Genomic DNA, 21510 nt, shown 5'->3' with positions numbered 1-21510 from the left:
CCTGTCGCAGACCAAGAGTATGCAAGGCAGTGATTAAAGCAAGGGTGGCTATTTTGAGGAACCTAAAATTTTTAGTTGCGTTTACCTAGGTAATGCCTGAGCTTAACAAACATTTAGAAAGGAATAAAATGTAATTTTACCGTGTATTTCCTTTCCATTGCCCTCAATCAGTTGGTGTTTCCGATCTTATTGAGGGTAGTGCTCGCAGTAAACAACATTTTATGACCTCAGCTGCAGCGTTTTCAAAATGGCTCTGAGCACTATGGGATTCAACTTCTGAGGTCATTAGTCCCCTAGAACGTAGAACTAGTTAAACCTAACTAACCTAAGGACATCACACACATCCATGCCCGAGGCAGGATTCGAACCTGTGACCGTAGCGGTCTCGCGGTTCCAGATTGCAGCGCCTAGAACCGCACGGCCACTTCGGCCGGCCTGCAGCGTTTTCCTTTGACATTCGGATTCTTATGAAAAGAGCAGTTATCATACACACATTACAAAAACGAAACTCAATATATTTTACACAACACTAAAGAACACTATGTGACAATGTACATACGCAGCCATTTAAAAGCTAATACCACCTTTTGACTTCTACATGATTTACAGTCTACAGCTATGCGCATTTACGTTGTTGTCCTGAATTCCCTATCGTCATCCACCCGCATCCCATTATCTCGTCATTTATTGTTTCGGTATTCTATCTCGCGGAATACGACAGAGAATTTGCTTGAACCATCCATTCACCAAGACTTCATGTTCCCCCATCCTGATTTCACTTTCATTACGGCCATAATTACATCTTACGCTCCACTCTGTTCCCTGACTCTCCTTTCTTGTCTCTCCTAATAGTTTCCATCACGCATCTCTTTATTCGCGTGTGGGCAATTGTCAGTTTCTTGATAACCTTCACATTAAAAGCCTGTGTCTTTCTGCTTCAGTTCAAAGGTGGTAATACACACTCATAGTAAACTTCGCGTTTCAGACAGATCATAAACGTAGTTTTAAAAATACGTACCATCAAAAGCGTCCAGGTCACATTTATTCATTTGTTTATTTCTCTGATTGTTGATTCACTGAATCACCTGCTTAATAGGGTCGTTTTTGTAACGCAGTATATCACCGATTCTGCGTATCATCGATTCTACAGTTCTTTGGTGGAAGTTGCGAGGTACCAGGTGTCTACACTGTGAGGTAACGAGCGAGTTGTGGCGCCCTGGAAATATTCTAAGTTCGGAGTTGGCGTGGCCGCGCTGGGGCCTCTCGGCGGGCCGGCTGTGGCTCGTCGGCGGCCACATGGAGCCGAACTTTAGAGGGGTCCAGCTCCAGCCACGTGGCTGGCAATTCCATGGTGACGCTGTGTCGATGAAGGAGACGTGGTCGGAGCGCCAAAGATGGTAGACTTTGTGAAACGTTAATGACAGACATTTCACAGTTCGTATAGAAATTAATAGTGGCCAGATGAATTATGATACCCCAAAAAGAAACATGTACATTACTATTACTTGCATGACGATTCTGATGGTTTAATCATATTTTCAATATTTTTATCATTTTAAAGTTTAGTATCTGACAGTAAGTTATACAAGTAACACCAAGCAACGAATTTCCATAATTTAAACGCTTCATCCGATTTCGTCGATCGATATGTCTTTAGAAAGCTATTTGTGTATAAATCACAGACATGTAATTTGAATAGTACATGAGTTATTGGGGGTCAGAGTGGCCGATTACTATCGAGCGCGCCGGCCGGAGTGGCCGAGTGGTTCTAGGCGCTTCAATCTAGAACCGCGCGACCGCTATGGACACAGGCTCGAATCCTGGCTCGGGCATGGATGTGTGTGATGTCCTTAGGTTAGTTAGGTTTAACTAGTTCTAAGTTCTAGGGGACTGATGACCTCAGCAGGTAAGTCCCGTAGTGCTCAGAGCCATTTGAACCATTTGAACCATCGAGCGCGTCAGGCCATAAGTACTCCACAGTCACACAATAAAACGGTAGCAGCATGCTTTATTCATCTGCGTCTTTGTTTATATCCGATATATGCTATTCATGAAGAAATTGGTTAATTATTTACTGTGTTTTAGAAAGCACAGAGACGTAAGTCTACTGGTCAACCTTTTGTTCTATTCCTTTGATATATGTTTATTTAATCTGTTTATGTATCTAATAATGTGTGTTAGAGCGTGTTTATAGTCCAGCGATAGGAATATTTATTTAATTTCAAGTTATTTAAATGTAAATCCAGTATTTCGAATATGTTTCATTATGTTTGTGTGGGTGTGTTGGCTTGAAGACATGGTGCAAGCGCTCTAGCCAGTCACAGCGCTCGCGAATGGGGAGACTAGATGGAAGTGGGAGAGGAGTTCTGGGAGTATGGGACAGGACATGGGGAGGGCTGGACGTGACGGCGTGATGGACGCACAGTCGCGAGAAAGACTGGGAGTGGAGCAGTTTGTGCGTGATCATGAGAGATACAAATACTTCGGAGTGCCGACTTGTGTACTTGTGAGATTTCCGTGGCTTCTGCAGTGAAGACGTAGTACGCGTTTGGAGGTGAATATCCAGTGAACTATGTTGTTGTTGTTCATCACTAATTACGTGAAGTAGGAATCTATTGTTTCCCTTTTATTCAACTTATATTTTATTTAATTGCTGGACCACCGACACCAATAAGTGTTTGGCAGAAATATAACACATTGGCTCTGAGCACTATGGGACTTAACATCTGTGGTCATCAGTCCCCTAGAACTTAGAACTACTTAAACCTAACTAACCTAAGGACATCACACACATCCATGCCCGAGGCAGGATTCGAACCTGCGACCGTAGCAGTCGCGCGGTTCCGGACTGCGCGCCTAGAACCGCTAGACCACCGCGGCCGGCAATATAATACATTCTCAAAAGTACTTCTACTATCGTACTCATCATTTATAGTCGTTAAAATAGTACCTGCAGATTTTATTTAATTGCAATCTTTCATTTATAAATGTCTATGTTAATTCGCAACTGCCGAGTGATAAGAACCTTCGACCATTCAATTCGTGTGTGTATTCATATTGTATACTGTAGACTCAGCAGTATTTGGTTTGTAATGCGGCAACTACGTATCCCAGCCCCTAGACAACGAAACCAGCCAAAACTTTTAATATTTCATCTCTGAGTCGGAGAGTACGTAGTTGAGGGCCACCACACCACCATCATTTATTTATTTTTTAGAAAGCCCTCAACACACAATTTATCTAATTCTCGTAAATAATTGGCTGGTGATTTGTGTGCGCTTTGACGGCGCTCGATAGCAAACCAGATAGGAACCATCGGATTCACATAAGGCGAATTTGGTGGCCAAGACATTAACGTGAGTTCACTATCATGCTTGTCAAACCACTGTAGCACAATTCTTGCTTCGAGACGTGGACAATTATACTGCTGACAGATGATATCGTCGTCAGGGAAGACATCAGGCTTGGAGGGATGCAGTTGGTACGCCGCTGACGTGGTGTCTCCAATTACTACCACAGGTCCCATGCAAGTCCAGGATAATGTCTATTACAGCATAATACTGCTCCCACCAGCCTGCATCCGTTGCGCGGTGTATGTTTCGAGCCCGGGTGACGGCGTTTATGGAGACAACCATTGACCTAGTGTAGCAAAACCCTGATTCACCCGTCGAGTCGTCACGTTTCCAGAGATACGCGGTCCAACCTCGAGGATCCCGAGCCCATTATAATAATTGACGATGTCGTTGGGACAATATGTTAACACACAGAGATTGTCTGCTGTGAATCACCTTGTTCAACAATGTGCGCTGAATGATGTGCTCCGAAATACATGTACGACCACCGGCATTGTACTCATTCCCCATAGGTGCCACAGATCGCCATCTATCCTACTTTACAGAGCAGAAAAGCCCCCATGCCGAACGTTCTGTGAAGAGTCGTGGACGTCCAAACACTAAGCGCCTAGTGGTAGTTTCACTGGCCTAACTCTTTCTGTAAACGCTCACGACAGTAGCTCATGGACATTCGACCAGCTTCGCCTTTTTGAGATACTCGTTCATTGGCTCTTTGTAATAGTAATGTGCCTGTTATTCATTAAGTCAAGCCCTGGCACGCCAGTCGGGAACGAGAGTGCAGAGAAGGCTGTGAGAAGACGTCAGCCAATCGCACGCTGAGAGACCCCTCTCCAGGACGACAACGCGACAGCAGCGGCCCCTATGCGAAGAGGATATAAGCGCCGCGTCCGATTTGTCGCGGCCCAGTTCTGCAGACGCTTCGAGACTAGCGACCTGAATCGCTTGCGACACATCTGTGTAAATACAATGTTAAGTTTTGTCATTGTTCATTTCATAATACGAGGGTAATCCCAAAAGTAAGGTCTCCTATCATTTTATAAGTGCAGAACTCTATTTGTGTGGCAGTTGGTCACACTGTTACGAAGAGTGCTTCACGCGCTGTGTGTAAACATGCGCACGTCGCGCTGAGGCGCTCGGCTTGGCAGCCGTTGAGAATGGAGCTCCCGTTGGGTGCTACCGCCAAGTGCGAATTGGGTGCAGTTATTCGGTTTTTGAACGCAAAGGGCACTGCGCCATTTGAAGTTCATCGCCAATTGACGGAAGTGTATGGTGAGTCGTGCATGGATGTCAAAAACGTTCGTAAGTGGTGTAGAGAGTTTGCAGCAGGTCGGACCGAAATTCACGACGAACAAAGGAGCGGGAGACCGCCAATTTCTGAGGAGACAGTGTTGAAGGTTGAGCCAAGCATGCGTGATGATCGGTGGATCACCCTGGATGATCTCTGCACGTTGGTTCCTGAGGCTTCCCGAAGCACCGCTTACAGAATTTTAACGGAAATATTGAAATTCAGGAAGGTGTGCGCAAGATGCCTGTCTCTCATGCTGACTGAGGACCACATGCGGCAACGAGTTGATGCTTCCCGCGCATTTCTTCACCGCCTTGCAGCCGAGCAGGACCACTTTCTGGACTCAATTGTCACGGGTGACGAAACCTGGGCATACCACTTTACATCTGAGACCAAGCAACAAACACGCCAGTGGCGGCATCCTTCTTCGCCAAAGGTGCGGAAATTCAAACAAACACAGTCTGCCGGTAAAGTCATGACAACCGTTTTTTGGGATCGGAAAGGGGTATTGTTGGTCGACTTTATGCCCACTGGGGCCAAAATTAACTCTGACAGGTACTGTGAGACTCTGAAAAAATTCAAACCGGCAATTCAGAAGCGGAGAAGAGGAATTTTGAGCAAGGGCGTACACATTCTCCATGTCAACGCTCGCCCACACATCGCTCGGCAAACCGTTGCTCTCCTGCAACAGTTTCAGTGAAACATAATCACCCACCCACCCTATAGTCCTGACTTGGCGCCAAGTGACTATCACCTGTTCCCTAAGTTAAAAGAACATTTGGCCTGAAAACTATTCAGCTCCGACGACGAGGTGAAAGAAGAGGTGCATAACTTTCTGAACAGCATGGCGGCGAGCTGGTACGACATGGGCATACAAAAACTGCCACAGCGACTACAAAAATGCATCGACATAAATGATGATTATGTCGAAAAATAGCTAAATGTTCAAGCTGTAAACTGATGTAAACCCTTGTAGAAATAAACAGGTCTACGTACTTATAAAAAAATAGGAGACCTTACTTTTGGGATTACCCTCGTAAAACTCATTAATGCGACTTGCTTGCATTGTTTGTCTAGCGATCAGAGAAAACAGGTTTCCTAGACACCCCATATTCGACGAAAAGGCAGGATTCAACAGTGCCCTATGGCAAAGTCACTTATCTCAGTGGATTTCTCCTTTTGCGGCGCATATCTTCGCTAGGGTAATCCCCCACCAGTCTCTGCTCGGCCTATTTACTTTTCTCATGCGTCACCAGCCTGCAACGCCAACAGGGAGCATCCAACCTTGTGGTGGGTACCTGTCACAATCTTTTGACTGGTCAGTGTACAGCCGATGTGTTGTGCTATCAAAATACAGAAACCTATGGTTCAGTGCTATAAATTCGTTACTAGTTTCAGCAATTTTGTTTTAGAAGTGTTTGTTGCACTGTATTTTAGTCTTATCTTAATAAACTTTCAGGCCTTTTGTTATTCTTATTGTAACAAGTTTTCCGTTAGTTGTTAAAACAGTCGCGTTTGCCACTAAAGTGGACAAGCTCAGTCAGGAAAACAAAGGTGGACCAAGTTCGTCTCATTAACATGCGTTTCTTCTTAATTTTACCAGTTTAGTGGGCTAGAAGTAATGTCTAAAGCCACTGAGAACATTTTTATGCTGAGTTTGAAGGCTTAGCTACAAAAAGATACCGAATAAAAATATTTAGAATCTGCCAGCATGCCAAAGTATTGGTGAGGAAGTCTGAATAAGGATTTTAGGATTGAGGCGAACTGATCCCACCCTTTTGCGTCAGAGTATTTTAAAGGGGAACGTATTCGCCTTTCTTGTCCTCCGACAGGAGCGTTCCTCCGGTAGCTCAATTGTACTTGCATCTTTTATCTGAAGACCACTCAATGTTTCACATAAACCTATGTCAGAAGCTACGAAACTTATTAGGCCTTCATATTTATGAGTTGACCAGGTCAGACATATTCACGGACGTCTTCCAGAGGCTTGTTGTCGCTGCAAACTGTTTCTGCTGTGACTCATTTGTTGAACATAATTTTGGTTTTGGGAAAGTTTATGGTGAGGTCGACTAATGGGCGGCTGGAAGCAAGATTGGGAGCCAAAGGTTCGTCAATGTCATTAGAAAATAGTACAATGTCGTCCGTGCTGAACACTCTCCCATTTATCCTGTATTTCGAGTCTCTGCAGTTTGTCTTCGAGATCGCTATTTCGAGCACAGCAATTCTTTTTTTTTTAAAGTGGGACCGCCTTATTTGAAATTCTCTCTATAGGAAAGTTCCATTCTCCAACCCTTAGGAAGACTGAGGTTGCGAGGTAGACGATGCGCAGTATTCGCGTGTAGGCTGGGCTGGGTCAATCAAGGCTCGCATTACCGCAGTCTAATTGAATGAAATGCCTTTTCAGCTCTCTAGTGAGGCATATGTTATCCACTGGTACGACCAACGATATCGCGCGCGACAAAAATTTAGTCTATTTCGCTGATACCTCTCAGGAAACCCACTTGCTCGAAAGGCTGAGCCGAAACAGAAGTGGAGCTAGTTCGATTGAAAAGGACTTTGGAGATAATTTTTGACAGTATAGAGAGAAAGCTGATAACACTGCAGTTTTTAACGTTATGGATATGACTTGGGGCTTCTGAGTCAATTTCAAAAATACCTAAACTATCAGCGTTTGCGGAATTAGCCAATAATAAAACCTATATCAGTATAATGAAAAACCTGTATATCACTTCAAAAGACATTAATGTACATACAATGAGTAGCAAAAACTCACGCGAAGGCTCTGGATATTCGATCGTCTGCGATGCCTTTGTCTCTGTGCAGTAGAAACGGGTTCCTGACTGCGTCGATCGCCCAGTACTCCTCCGTGTACGCGACGTCCCGGCTGTTCGTTAAACAGCTGTGTCGTCCTGTACGGGGGTTTGCGCATGTGAAAAAATTGTCTGTGCGATACTGAATGTCCACCCTAGAAGATTTTGATCTAGGAAACCCGTACCCTTGTGTAGTCTCCGATATGCTACGATCCACGTGTCTGGCGCGTCATCATCCCACGCTCATAGTAGGGGAGCTCGCGAAGTGCTGCCGTGTTCACCATCTGCATCTACATCTACATCCATACTCCGCAAGTCACCTGACGGTGTGTGGCGGAGGGTACGTGGAATACATTTATCGGTTCTCCCTTCTATTCCAGTCTCGTATTGTTCGTGGAAAGAAAGATTGTCGGTATGTCTCTGCGTGGGCTCTAATCCCTCTGATTTTATCCCCATGGTCTCTTCGCAAGATATACGTAGGAGGGAGCAATACACTGCTTGACTTCTCGGTGAAGGTATGTGCTCGAAACTCCAACAAAAGCCCGTACCGAGCTACTGAGCGTCTCTCTTGCAGAGTCTTCCACTGGAGTTCACCTATAATCTCCGTAACGCTTTCGCGATTACTAAATGATCCTGTAACGAAGCGCGCTACTCTCCGTTGGATCTTCTCTCTCTCTTCTATCAACCCTATCTGGTACGGATCCCACACCGGTGAGCAGTATTCAAGCAGTGGGGGAACAGGTGTAGTGTAACCTACTTCCTTTGTTTTCGGATTGCATTTGTAAGCACCACACACCTGCCTGCAACGGACAGCTCAGGTACGCTGTCTGCATTCGCCTTGGGCGTCTTATAAGGTGCTTCTTCAAATGAGACACTCTCCTTGTAAATTTTTGCCACTCAGTTTATGTTATCACCCAGGAAAAGAATTATTCATCCGCACGAAAATCACGCTAGACCTACAAAGACGTGTTTTTTGATGAAAATCAGACTACTCCCATAAGCAGGAATAATCAAGCTCTGACACACTCAAGTTACGCAAAATGTATAATTCTTATACTCCAGAAAAACAGTTTGGTAACGCTGTGTGAATCGTGAAGTGTAATACACACACACACACACACACACACACACACTTCCGTAATTCAGTGGCACTTAGAAGAAATGGGCTTACATAGCTAATACTTTCGTGAGTACTGTTTCGTAAAGGCTGTGAACCAGGTTGAATATCTATTAGCTTTCTGCTTATAGCAACCACCTGAGCTATGAGCTTGGGTCCTTAGTTTTGTAAGCACTGATCCTTAATATAAGGAACCAATAAAATAAATCCTAATTACAGTATTAACATAACAAAAAAAATCTGTCACGCCGATATGCGGCAAACAACAATCGGCGAAGCAGCAACCGTCGACATACCATCGCTAGATCTCGAACCTAATAGCACAGAAGGAAAAGCTGCATAATTCGCGATCGGAATTCAGTGATTTCCTATACGACCTGAACATTTGTGAATCGGGAAGCGCGGTCACAAGTTTCAACAAGATGGCGGCCGATCGACGTGGCACAATCTACTGGCTTAATACGAAGAATAATACGCTATATATCAAAAGTAAATCCGGAAGAAGTTGATTATTGTAACCGAACATAGAGAAATGATTTTACAAGCCCGCATGGCTACTCAAACTAAAGTACATGTTTCAGATACACATAAGGCAAGCGGAACATCATGTTCTCATATCGACGTTTCGAACAAAGCAAAATCTATTTTATTCACGAGAGGTTAACAACTTTGTATTTACAGCACGAAGAAGTGAAAAGGTAATGCACCGAGCAATAATCAGCTTCTATCGAACTTCATTATGGGCATCCTATGAGCTTCCATTTTACTACGCGCAAGCATACAGCCCCATTCCTGCTCGCGGAATAATCGCAGCCAAGCGATGCCAGTATAGCCCCACCACTTTAACTAAGCTTCATCACAGCAAGTTAATTGAAACGGTCTCACACAATTCTTTATTCATTGCAGAATCTCCACAACAGAGTGGATCTCCACCAGACAAAGGCAATCTGATCTCCAAACACGGCTTCACCGGCTAGCATCCAACAGAACGCGAAACAGAACATAGACAAGAATGGCGACTACTATTTCAAAGACCTCATAATTCTGCAAGCCGTGTACATTTCCCATTGCTTGAAGCAATACTCTAGCACACAACGGACAAGCGTAGTGCAGGAAGTCTGAATACCAGACCTGTTGCATCCTCTAAAACTCAGTCTTCGGTTTACCTTTCCCGCAATATCATTTACGTCATTATTCCAAACGTTAATTGTAATTCCTAAATATTTAATCGAATTGAGAGCCCTTAGATTTATCGTGTAACCGAATTTAGCAGATTCCTTTCGTCATGAAATGTATTCGCAGATTGCGAATACGGTATCACCACAGATATACAGTTTAGAGGAAACAAATGAAAATTTGTGCCGGACCGGAACGCAGATCCGGATTTCCTGCTTTACCCGAGCAGCCATATTAACACTTTGCCGTCCGCACGTCTCGTACAAATTTATTCGCTTGGCGCCGGCAGCGCTAGTTCGGATTACTTGGCTTGTCACCGGCCGCTTGTCACCTTTACGTCGATGACAAGCTTCAAATGCATTGACTTTTGCACGCTTTAATTTTCCTGAAATCCTCTATTTTGCCGTATCGTTCCACGAACTCGAATTTTCTTTTCAAGTAACTTCTCTGCAAGTTCTACACTGTTATAATAATCATCCATACAGAGGTGATGCCACTTTCCATCACGAGGTGTCAATAATTCCATCACTGTTTTTGCTAAAGGCTGTCCAGCGCCGGAATATATCTTGAATGAAGAAAGGTATCCCGTACTCGAATCACATAGCATCGGAATGAGTATGACGTATTTCGTAATTTTCGACGGATTGTAAACTTTAAAATTTAACCGTCCACGCCATGGTATTATTCCTTGATCAGTTGAGATGTTTTGACTTAGATTAAACGTTTCTTCAAACTTTTTGAAAAAAATAATCAATTACCAATTGCACTTTGACAAGCCGGTTAACTTTAATCCATTAATGATGAACGTAGCTCTTGACGGCACCTGATTCACAATATTATCTATTCAGAATACATTCTTGAGGATAGTAATTATAGTAACTGAATATGGCGCCTTGCTAGGTCGTAGCAAATGACGTAGCTGAAGGCTATGCTAAACTGTCGTCTCTGCAAATGAGAGCGTATGTAGGCAGTGAACCATCGCTAGCAAAGTTGGCTGTACAACTGGGGCGAGTGTTATGGAGTCTCTCTAGACCTGCCGTGTGGCGGCGCTCGGTCTGCAATAACTGATAGTGGCGACACACGGGTCTGAGGTATACTAACGGACCGCGGCCGATTTAAAGGTTACCACCTAGCAAGTGTGGTGTCTGGCGGTGACACCACACATACCTTATTATTTCGCAGCAGTTTATCACATAAAATTTGTCACGAACTACCAATATGACGTTTGCTTTGGTAATTAGTAAAAGTTCTCATTGTTCTTCATCCTGAAACCATTTTCTTTTACTATCTCGGATGATAAGTCATATTCTTAGTTTCACCGATCGGTATTGGGTTGGGCTAAGTGACGTGTTGACGTTTCGTCTAGTACAATGGTTGCCAAACAGTGGAATAAAATGAAATTTTCTAACGAATGAAATCGAAAGAGTTCGATTGTGTTCTGGTCACGAAACTGAGTTGTTTTCAATTGAGCTTTACTACTATCACTATTTCCTACGACTCATTGCATAAGTTACCAATAATTATATTTTTCTCAAGTTACTGCATTCATGTTTGACACGATGTGGTGTAGGTCAGAAATGAATATTTGACTAACATCTTCCTTCTTTCTCACATAATTCACCCACTACACACATGCTTTGTGTTTTGTGGCGTGCTTATATGACAGTAAAAATGAGACAGATGTGCGTCAATATCTCATGACAACGCCTGTACGGAGTTGTAGGTAATTCCAGCAATGGACCAGAACTTCTTTAATTATTCAATTCGCAAGAGATAAACGAACTAATTGAAAGCACAACACAACAGTAAGTATCTAATGATTAATTCACTGCTGACAGCCTGTAAAGTCTTATCATAACTATTGGTAGCAGTGACAGCCTGAAGTCTTCCAATTTCTGACAGTTCAAAAGTAACGTGTTCAGCATTCAAGTGATTTGTAATCAGTAAGTGTAGCGCACGCATTTTAATTTGCTTGATTTTAAACTGGGCTGCAGGTGTGGGTGAAGCAAGTGCCACTAGCGAGAGAAGTGGTGTTTTGTAACAAGTGTCTTCCTCTAATCCGGCCGCTGTGGCCGAGCGATTCTAGGCGCTTCAGTCCGGAACCGCGCTGCTGCTACGGTCGCAGGTTCGAATCCTGCCTCGGGCAAAGATGTGCGTGATGTCCTTAGGTTAGTTAGGTTTAAGTAGTTCTAAGTCTAGGGGACTGATGCCCTCAGATGTTAAATCCCATAGCGCTTAGACCCATTTGAACCATTTTTCTTCCTCCAATGAGGACAATTAGCTTTCTTTTATGAGGAGGTTTTGTAGGTAGTGTAATGTATCCTTTATCTGTCAGTAAACAGCAAATATGAGTGGTGGAGTTAATCAAAATTGCTCACTGATATGCAGTGTGTAATATTTTTTAATTTGTGTCAAAGGCATCAACAACGAGGAAAATATATGTGCATGAACCACAGACATTAAGAGATTTAAACATGAAAACAAACATGACAGAAATTAAACCACTTTTGTAAGTAAGCTGTTTAGGTTTATATGTTGGTAACACCACGTAGTGCACTGTATGAAAATCACTGACTGTGCAGTCTGTGGCTGCTTTGCACTCATTGTTGGAATATTCGTTTGTGTAGTGTTGGGCAGTTGGATGTGAACAGCGCGTAGCGTTGGGCAGTTGGAGGTGAGCCGCCAGCAGTGGTGGATGTGGAGAGAGAGATGCCAGAGTTTTGAGAGGTTACTATAAGCGGACGATCTAGACGTGTGTCCGCCAGAAAAAGGAAAGTTGTAAAGATGGATGTCATGAATTGATAGCTATATATATTATGACTTTTGAACACTATTAAGATAAGTATATTGTTTGTTCTCTATCAAAATCTTTCATTTGCTAACTATGCCTATTAGTAGTTAGTGCCTTCAGTAGTTAGAATCTTTTACTTAGCTGGAAGTATTGGCGCTCGCTGTATTGCAGTAGTTTGAGTAACGAAGATTTTTGTGAGGTAAGTGATTCATGGAAGGTATAGGTTATTGTTAGTCAAGGCCATTCTTTTTTAGAGATTTTTGAAAGTCAGATTGCGTTACGCTAAAAATATTGTGTGTCAGTTTAGTGATGATCAGAATATGTAAAGGCAAAACTGTTTTAGTACGTTCAGTTTTGCTCATCTGTTTGAAAATCAAATAACGTAGAAGTTTACCAGCACAGTCATTCATAATTTTTCGAAGGGGACGTTTCGCTTTCACCCACAAGTAGGTTACGCCCAAGGCATTACAGTTAGCATATGTAAGTAAGTATTGTACTTGAGTAAACAGTCGTAAATACGTTTAAAGTTAGATCAACTAACAAACGTTAAGTTAAATTGTTTTCCCCCAAAAATGGGCTACGTCCAACGTATTAGAGTTTACCAACATTAGACCATCTGCGGTGCATGATGAAGTGCACAAATGGCAGTTGCGTAGGTGAGACATTGTCTGTATTCCTCCACACTTACAAGGTGAGGGTCCACTAGCGTTCCCTCAGTTTTTCAAGATTTACTTTACACCGCCCAACACCAGTTCGCAATCTGCTGAGGGGCTTCCGGGCGCAACAATTCTCATTGTTACCAGTAGGTTGTTCGTCATTAGGTTATCTGTGCCTACAGGAGAATTCTCTATTTTCTTTTACCAGATGTCTAGCCTTTTGGCTGTATTGTTGTTATTTCCATAGATTCTTACAATACTTTTTCTGGGCCTCAAATGTGACGGTGCTGGCGAGAGCCCAAACAGCGTGTGAATATGACAGGTCAAAGCTCTACGTCCTTCTGCTTGGTCAGCTGCTTCACACCTGATGTCAGGCGGAGCTATGCCTGCTAGCACACACAGCTGCTCCACTTTAGTGATCCCAAGTATCCAGTAATTATGCGACACGTCTCATTCACAGTGGGTTCCACCTACAGGAATGATACCAGACAGTTGCTGCATATTCACCAACAGAATAGCACAACGCCAATGTAGGATTCCTGATAGTGACTGGTGGTGTGCCCCAATTAGATCCCCTTAGTTTCCGTATGGTACTATTCCTTGCAGATATTTACATTTTGCTGTTATGGCAATGCGTTTTAAAGGTCAGCGTGTGTTCTAAGGTCACCACAAGGTATTTTGGCGAAAAGGAATGTTCGAATTGAATGAAAGTCTACGAACTATTTAGTTGTTGGCTGGACTGTCTGCTTTTTAAGTGGAAAGCAGAGACTTCGGTTTTGGGAGGATTGTGTCTTAAGATATTATTTTTATAGAACTGTCCCAGTTCTTCCAGTGCTTCAGACAGGTAATTTTCAACTTCATGGAAATCCTTTCCGTAGGTGGCCAACGTGACATCATCTGCATATAGAAATCTCTTGGAGTATAGTGGTTGGTCATACTAAAAATATATTAAAGACCGTAGGGGGCAGCACAGTGCTCTCAGGGTCCGTTTCTGTAGGCCCCATCTTGGCAATTAAGTTGGCAGTTAAGATGGTTAAAATAGATTCAGTAGTGATGTAGAATTTTTTCAGCAGTAATTTATGGTTGACAGTGTAGTACGCAGCAGACAGGCCAACAAAGGTCACGCCGGTGATCATAAGTGATTCAAAAACCATCTTCGATACTGGGTAAGATTGAGGATCTGTGAAGTGCAGCTTTTACCAGGTCTGACACCAGACTGTTGAAGTATGACTGTTGAAGGATGACCGCAGAAGTAATTGCTTCCGTCAAGCGGTTCAGAATGATTCTCTCCGGGATTTTAAGTAAGTGGCAAAAAGAGCTACCGGACCGTAATCCTGAACGTCATTGTTCTCTTTGCCGGGATTAAGGGCAGTAACGACAAGAGCTTTCCTCCAGACTAAAGGAATCCTTCCACAACACAAGCAGTTATTAAACAGTTCTAAAACCCATTTTAATGTTGCAGGACCAAAACGCTTTATAGGCTGGTTCAACCCTGCAGCCTTTCCTGTTTCACATTTGTTAATCGCTCTCCGCAGCTCTTCAAAACAGAAAGGTCTAGACCGGTCAGTAACAGAAGCATGCGTGTTCGAAGAGATTTCGGGATTGCAGCCGGTCGTCGTAAACTTCACTCCACGATATTTCGACTGGACTCCTGCCAGTGATCTTCCGGTGAATGAAGACGCTCTCCGCTCCGCACTGTATAGCTCGCCGAGAGTGTTGTTGCACATGATTCAGAGTCACTGTGACAGATGGACCACACCGGCCCTCGGCAGGGCCCTCGCTGGTGAAACTGCCAAGATCAGTTGTCTGCGGCGTTGCCGCTCGCCGCAGCCATCAGAGTATTCTGGCGTCTCCGTCTGGAGCAAATCTCGGAGATGACGGTATTCCACAAATTAAGCAGCTCATAGCTGCTGTCACAGTCCTTTAAATTCTCCGCGATACGTATTTCAACGGATTCTTTTATAATGGAGTCCCAAACCAATGTTTCTCTGGCCACAATTAATGTTTTGTCATATTCCACTGAATGTCCGTTGGAGATACAATGTTCCGCAATTGCTGACTTGGTGGGTTGCAAAAGATGCGTGCAGCGTTTATGCTCTGTGCAGCGTTCTCCACTGTGCGGCCTTACATAATCCGTACCACACTGCAAAGTCATTTGTAAATTCCCGCCTTCCAACAAAAAAATTATCCTTCACTGATCCGAGCAGGTCCGAAATCTGAGATTATGGGCGGAAAATCACTTTCACCCGAAAATTACTGAGGCTTCTTGCTATTTTTAAGGAAATATTTCTAACGAGGGGAGAAAAAAGCTAGGGAATTTGCTGGCGCGTTTGCCTCTTTATCCACTTCCCGGTTCTTGGTTTTAGCTGAGAATGCCCTATTAATTTTCCAGGTAGAGTATCCATCGACTCTCAACACTGCCTTTAACTGTAGAAGCTCTTTAAGTAACTACGCGTCCAACATGGGATGGCCTCGGTGTACACAGGTTTTAAGCACACTCATGCCTTGAGATAGGTGATGGCAACTAGACGAGTGTAAGTACAAATCAGTGTGAGTGGGCTTCTGTAATTCCATAGTAAATCGAATGTTCTCATGAGTGGAGTTAAGGTGGCGTAAAAAGTCCATTAACTTATCTTCTCCGTGGGACCACACTATGAAAGTGTCATCCATGTACCTTCAATTTAATACTCTTGCGTCTCTAGATTTCAGCTATAAGTACTCATCTTCAGAATCCGGCAAATTCTCAGCAGTACATGTCACCATACGTCATGTTAGTGAGATGTATTGTAGCGAATTAGTTGCATTGTAACTCAAATACACTGAAGATGGCTATTCATAGCCAAAATCTAGATATCCAAGCGTAACAAAAACTGATGGGACTGCAATTGATTACTGTGTGCCTCAGCCAAATATCATTTACGTTTCATAATTGTAAAAATGAAAGTGTTCCAAGAAAATTCTTTGTCATTGTAATGTTTGGTTACGCTCTATGTTGAAGGTAGTGTGGGAAGAAGGGAGCGGTGGCTAGCTAATGTTTCATTGCAATACAATGAGGCGACAAAAGTCATAAGATAAATCCTAACATCGTGTCGGACCTCCTTTAGCCCGAAACGTGCAGCAAATCGAGGTGACGTAGACTCAACAAGTCGTTGGAAGTGCCCTGAAGAAATATTCAGCCATGCCGCCTCTGTAAACATGCACAATTGCGAAGGTGTTGCCGGTGCAGGATTTTGTGCAGAAAGTTTCTTTTCGATTATGTCCCATAAAAGTTCGATGGGTTCATGTCGGGCGATGTGGACGGCCCAATCATTTGCTCAAAATGTCCAGAATGTTCTTCCAACGAAAGTCGAAAAATTGTGGGCCGGTGACATGGTGCGTTGTCGTTTTGTCATAGATAAAAACTCAATTGTTGTTTGGAAACGTGAAGTCCATGAATGGGTGAAAATGGTGTCCTAGTAGCCGAACATAAACATTTCCAGTCGTTGGCTCAGTTGGGCCAAAGGACCCAGTCCATTCCATGTAACCCCGTACATACCATTACGAAGCCACCACCAAATTGCGCAGTGCCTTGTTAACAACTTGGATCTACATCTACATCTACATACATACTCCGCAATCCACCATACGGTGCGTGGCGGAGGGTACCTCGTACAATAACTAGCATCTTCTCTCCCTGTTCCACTCCCAGACAGAACGAGGGAAAGATGACTGCCTATATGCATCTGTACGAGCCCTAATCTCTCTTATCTTTGTGGTCTTCCCGCGAAATATAAGTTGGTGGCAGTAAAATTGTACTGCAGTCAGCCTCAAATGCTGGTTCTCTAAATTTCCTCAGTAGCGATTCATGAAAAGAACGCCTCCTTTCCTCCAGAGACTCCCACACGAGTCCCTGAAGCATTTCCATAACATTCGCGTGATGATCAAACCTACCAGTAACAAATCTAGCAGCCCGCGTCTGAATTGCTTCTATGTCCTCCCTCAATCCGAGCTGATAGGGATCCAAAACGCTCGAGCAGTACTCAAGAATAGGTCGTATTAGTATTTTATAAGCGGTCTCCTTTACAGATGAACCACATCTTCCCAAAATTCTACCAATGAACCGAAGACGACTATCCGCCTTCCACACAACTGACATTACATGCTTGTCCCACTTCATATCGCTCTGTAATGTTACGCCCAAATATTTAATCGACGTGACTGTGTCAAGCGCTACTCTACTAATGGAGTATTCAAACATTACGGGATTACTTTTCCTATTCAACTGCATTCATTTACATTTATCTATATTTAGACTTAGCTGCCATTCCTTACACCAATCACAAATCCTGTCCAAGTCATCTTGTATCCTCCTACAGTCACTCAACGACGACACCTTCCCGTACACCACAGCATCATCAGCAAACAGCCGCACATTGCTGTCCACCCTATCCAAAAGATCGTTTATGTAGATAGGAAACAACAGCGGACTTACCACACTTCCCTGGGGCATTCCAGATGATACCCTCACCTCCGATGAACACTCACCATCGAGGACAACGTACTGTGTTCTATTACTTAAGAAGTCTTCAAGCCACTCACGTATTTGGGAACCAATCCCTTATGCTCGTACCTTAGGAGTCTGCTGTGGGGCACCGGATCCATGGCTTCGTGGTGTCTGCACCACACTCGAAATCTACCATCCGTTCTTAAAAACTGAAATCGGGACTCATCTGACCAGGCTACTCTTTTGCAGTCGTTTGGAGCCAGGAGAGTTGCTGCAGGCGACGTCGTGCTTCTAGCAAATGCTATCGCGTCGGTCGCCTGGTGCCACAGTCCATTAACGCCAAATACAGTCACACTGTCCTAACAGACACATTCTTCGACGTCCCACATTGATTTATGCGGTTATTTCACGCAGTGCTGCTTATCTGTTAGCAATGACAACTCTATGGAAACGCCGCTGCTCTCGATCGTTAAGTGAAGGCCGTCGACCACTGCGTTGTCGGTGGTGAGACGAAATGCGTGACTTTTGGTATTCTCGGCACACTCTTGGCACTGTGGATTTCGCAATACATCTACATCTACATGACTACTCTGCAATTCACATTTAAGTGCTTGGCAGAGGGTTCATCGAACCACAATCATACTATCTCTCTACCATTCCACTCCCGAACAGCGCGCGGGAAAAACGAACACCTAAGCCTTTCTGTTCGAGCTCTGATTTCTCTTATTTTATTTTGATGATCTTTCCTTCCTATGTAGGTTGGGCTGCCCTAACAATTTACGAAATGGAATGTCCCATACGTCTAGTTCCAACTGCCATTTCGCGTCCAAAGTCTGTTAATTGGCGTACCTGAGCACATATGACAACCAATGTACGGCCCTTTTACACCTTGTGCAGGCGACATTACTGCCATCAGTGTGTGAACAGATTGGTATCCTATGACTTTTGTGACTCAGTGGAAGGGGTAATGGCCTCAGGATGTTTGGGAACCGCTGCTCTAGTGTGAATGCACCACCGTTGGGCTGTGAAATCGCCTCTCCTTCGTTCCGTTCACGTCCAACGTGAACGGGCGTCAATTGAGCGATGTCGGCCGTGCCGCGAGTAGGGAAATGCGGAACACAGCGTCCAGAGCCGGCGACACCGGCGTTTCGTGTCAGCAGCCAATGAGGAGGGACGCGTCTCTCCGGCGAGCGGCTCCGTGCGGCGCCAATCCGATTACCTGCCGCCGGTGCAGACCGTGTGACGTCACCGGCTCCTTTTCGGAACAGCGGCTTATTGGAGAGGTCCGCGAGTGCCAGCGGTTCCGGCAGCCGCGCGGGCCGGCGTTTTCAATATGCCGTTCGTGTATACGCGCCGGCTCGCTTCCCGACTCGTACCTGAAAGCGAGGAAACGCGAGGCGGTTCTGCCGCCAAAGGACGGCGGGCGTCAGCTGCACTCTTCCCGTCTTCGCTGCTCGCCTCGCCTCTTTATTTCGGAATGCGCTACGGCTGGAATTAGCAACACAAGATCCTTTTCTTTTTCGTCTCATTTCTGTCTCTCTCATCTTGTGAAAAACTCTTCTTTTATCCTTCAGGAAAGAAAAATGCATGTATAATTCCCTTTTTGGGGAATAAGTGCTCGGAGAAACGTCTGACTTGAGAACCAGACGACTGAAAATGAAACGAAATTTAGAATTTGCTCCTGCAGTCTTACGTCAATAAACACAATGACCTCTTTCATACATAGATTGTTTATGTAGCTTATACACGGCGAGCCGAAATCCGCGCGCTCGGGTGCCGAGGCGACTTCTTGCAGACTAATAATAAGAAAAATAACTAACAAAATCTCGCCGTGTGCATACTTTCGCTACAGCACAAAAGTCAACAAATACAATGTGGCAACACTGAAATCACATGTACGACAAGTATCTTCATTTACTACTCTGCAGCTATGTTCAGCAGTTAGCAGGGTGTTTCGTTATATTACTCGAGTTCGATTCTCGCTGTTAGCGTAATATTTTATTTACTTTTTCCTAATATTAACTTCCGTGGTGTAATATCCGGCTTCTTAATTATAATACAGCAGTCACAGTAGGTCTTATACAGAACATATGCAGTCATTTAATACTAACACTAAAAAAAATTAGTGCAATGGGTATAGTTTTGCATCAGAATACTAGAGTTCGATTCCGGGTGTAGTGTGTATGTTTGCATTATCTGATTGTAGATGGCAAGATCTGGTTTCCGGCTTCATAGTTGTTATGTGGCAGTTATACAAAATACGAGCAATTATTTCAGTTACTTAATACAAACACAGAAATGAGAGTTCTATCGTTTCTATAATTCCACTTTTAAACTTGTATTTGGCCTTTAGAAGTTAGCCCCGTTCTCTTTCACGCACTAGTTCCCTCAAGTAATGCTTTCTAGATCGTTGTCAGAATTGCTTCCTCTTTCTTCAGTTACAGAGCCCTTCCAAAAAACAAGAAAAAGAAACCTCCTCCCGAACAGGCCATGAAGGCCCAAGGGTACTGACGACCGGCCGCCGTGTCATCCTCAGCCTATTGGCGTCACTGGATGCGGTTATGGAGGGGCATGTGGTCAGCATACCGCTCTCCCGGCCGTATGGCAGTTTACGAGACCGGAGCCGCTACTTCTCAGTCAAGTAGCTCCTCAGTTTGCCTCACAAGGGCTGAGGGCACCCCGCTTACCAACAGCGCTCGGCAGAACGGATGGTCACCCGTCCAACTGCTAGCCCAGCCCGACAGCGCTTAACTTTGGTGATCTGACGGGAACCAGTGTTACCACTGTGGCAAGGCCGTTGGCCACAGAGCCCTTCCACCAAAGCAAAAAATATTGCCGCTCCTAGTGAATAAAGTATGTATACAGCTCAATGGCTTACGAACGAAACCACACAAATCATTGATGACAGACAAGTATTGATGATGAAAGGATTATCGAGAACTCAGAAGTACTGCAAATTATCAGAATGAATGCAGAGAAGCTGCCGAAGAGAAAAAATAATTATATCAATGAAACAAGTGAGAGAACTGAGAAATTCCGGGACTGCAATCAGACCGTGTACGTGTTGAACAAAATAAAGAAACTAACAAGATCCTTCACACCAAAGACATGAGAGGCAGAAGACGAAGATGGCACACCTTTGGCCATAATAGAACTAGCTGCTGATCGGTGGAGAACATACTGCAACAAGTCGTACATGAATAAATATGGAAAACTTCATAGTGCAAACATTCCGGTAGAGAAGGCAACTAAAATCTTAAACAAGTCGGAAAAGCTCTACGTACATTGAAAAATAACAAAGCGACCGGACCTGATCTCGTTACTGCTGAAATGATCAAAACAACTGGAGGCTATCGACTGTGTTCCATAAAGAGAACTGTGTTGCGTGCTAGCACAAATGAGCGTTCCTCAACCATCTTATTACCCTTGTCAGAAATCTCAACTCTAGTGCTAAGACAATAATCAGACTGGATAAAACTATTTCAAGTATCTGCACTGTAAATGTACATTGCACATTTTTGACATATTCGGAAATGTCATTTTCGGCTTTGTTATGATGATTTGAAAATGGGTCTCGACCCAAAACTAGTCATAGAATGAAAAATAAAATATTTTCTACTTGGACTGGTTTCTTGTTCTATTTCAAGTCCTTTTGAATCATGTAAAGGATGTAAACAGGGAAGCATTCTATCACAGGTTCGACTTAACATCTGTGGAGAATATGGTATGAGAAAAAGTGTTCATGGCTGCACTCGTGGGGTTCGAATTGGAGGGAGAAGAATCAGTAATTTAAAATATCCCGATGACGCCACACCTGTGAGCAGAATATCACGTGGAAA

General features: G+C 44.0%; 1 pseudogene; it reads right to left on the bottom strand.

Moving 5' to 3' along the window:
- Positions 1-20355: 20355 nt before the first annotated feature.
- LOC126476032 (5S ribosomal RNA) lies at positions 20356-20473 on the bottom strand (annotated as a pseudogene).
- Positions 20474-21510: the final 1037 nt, after the last annotated feature.

Source organism: Schistocerca serialis, chromosome 4 (genome assembly GCF_023864345.2).
Source record: "Schistocerca serialis cubense isolate TAMUIC-IGC-003099 chromosome 4, iqSchSeri2.2, whole genome shotgun sequence".
NCBI lineage: Eukaryota > Metazoa > Arthropoda > Insecta > Orthoptera > Acrididae > Schistocerca > Schistocerca serialis.
Note: the sequence above shows the minus strand (reverse complement) of the source record. Positions and strands in the feature narration are given on the sequence as shown.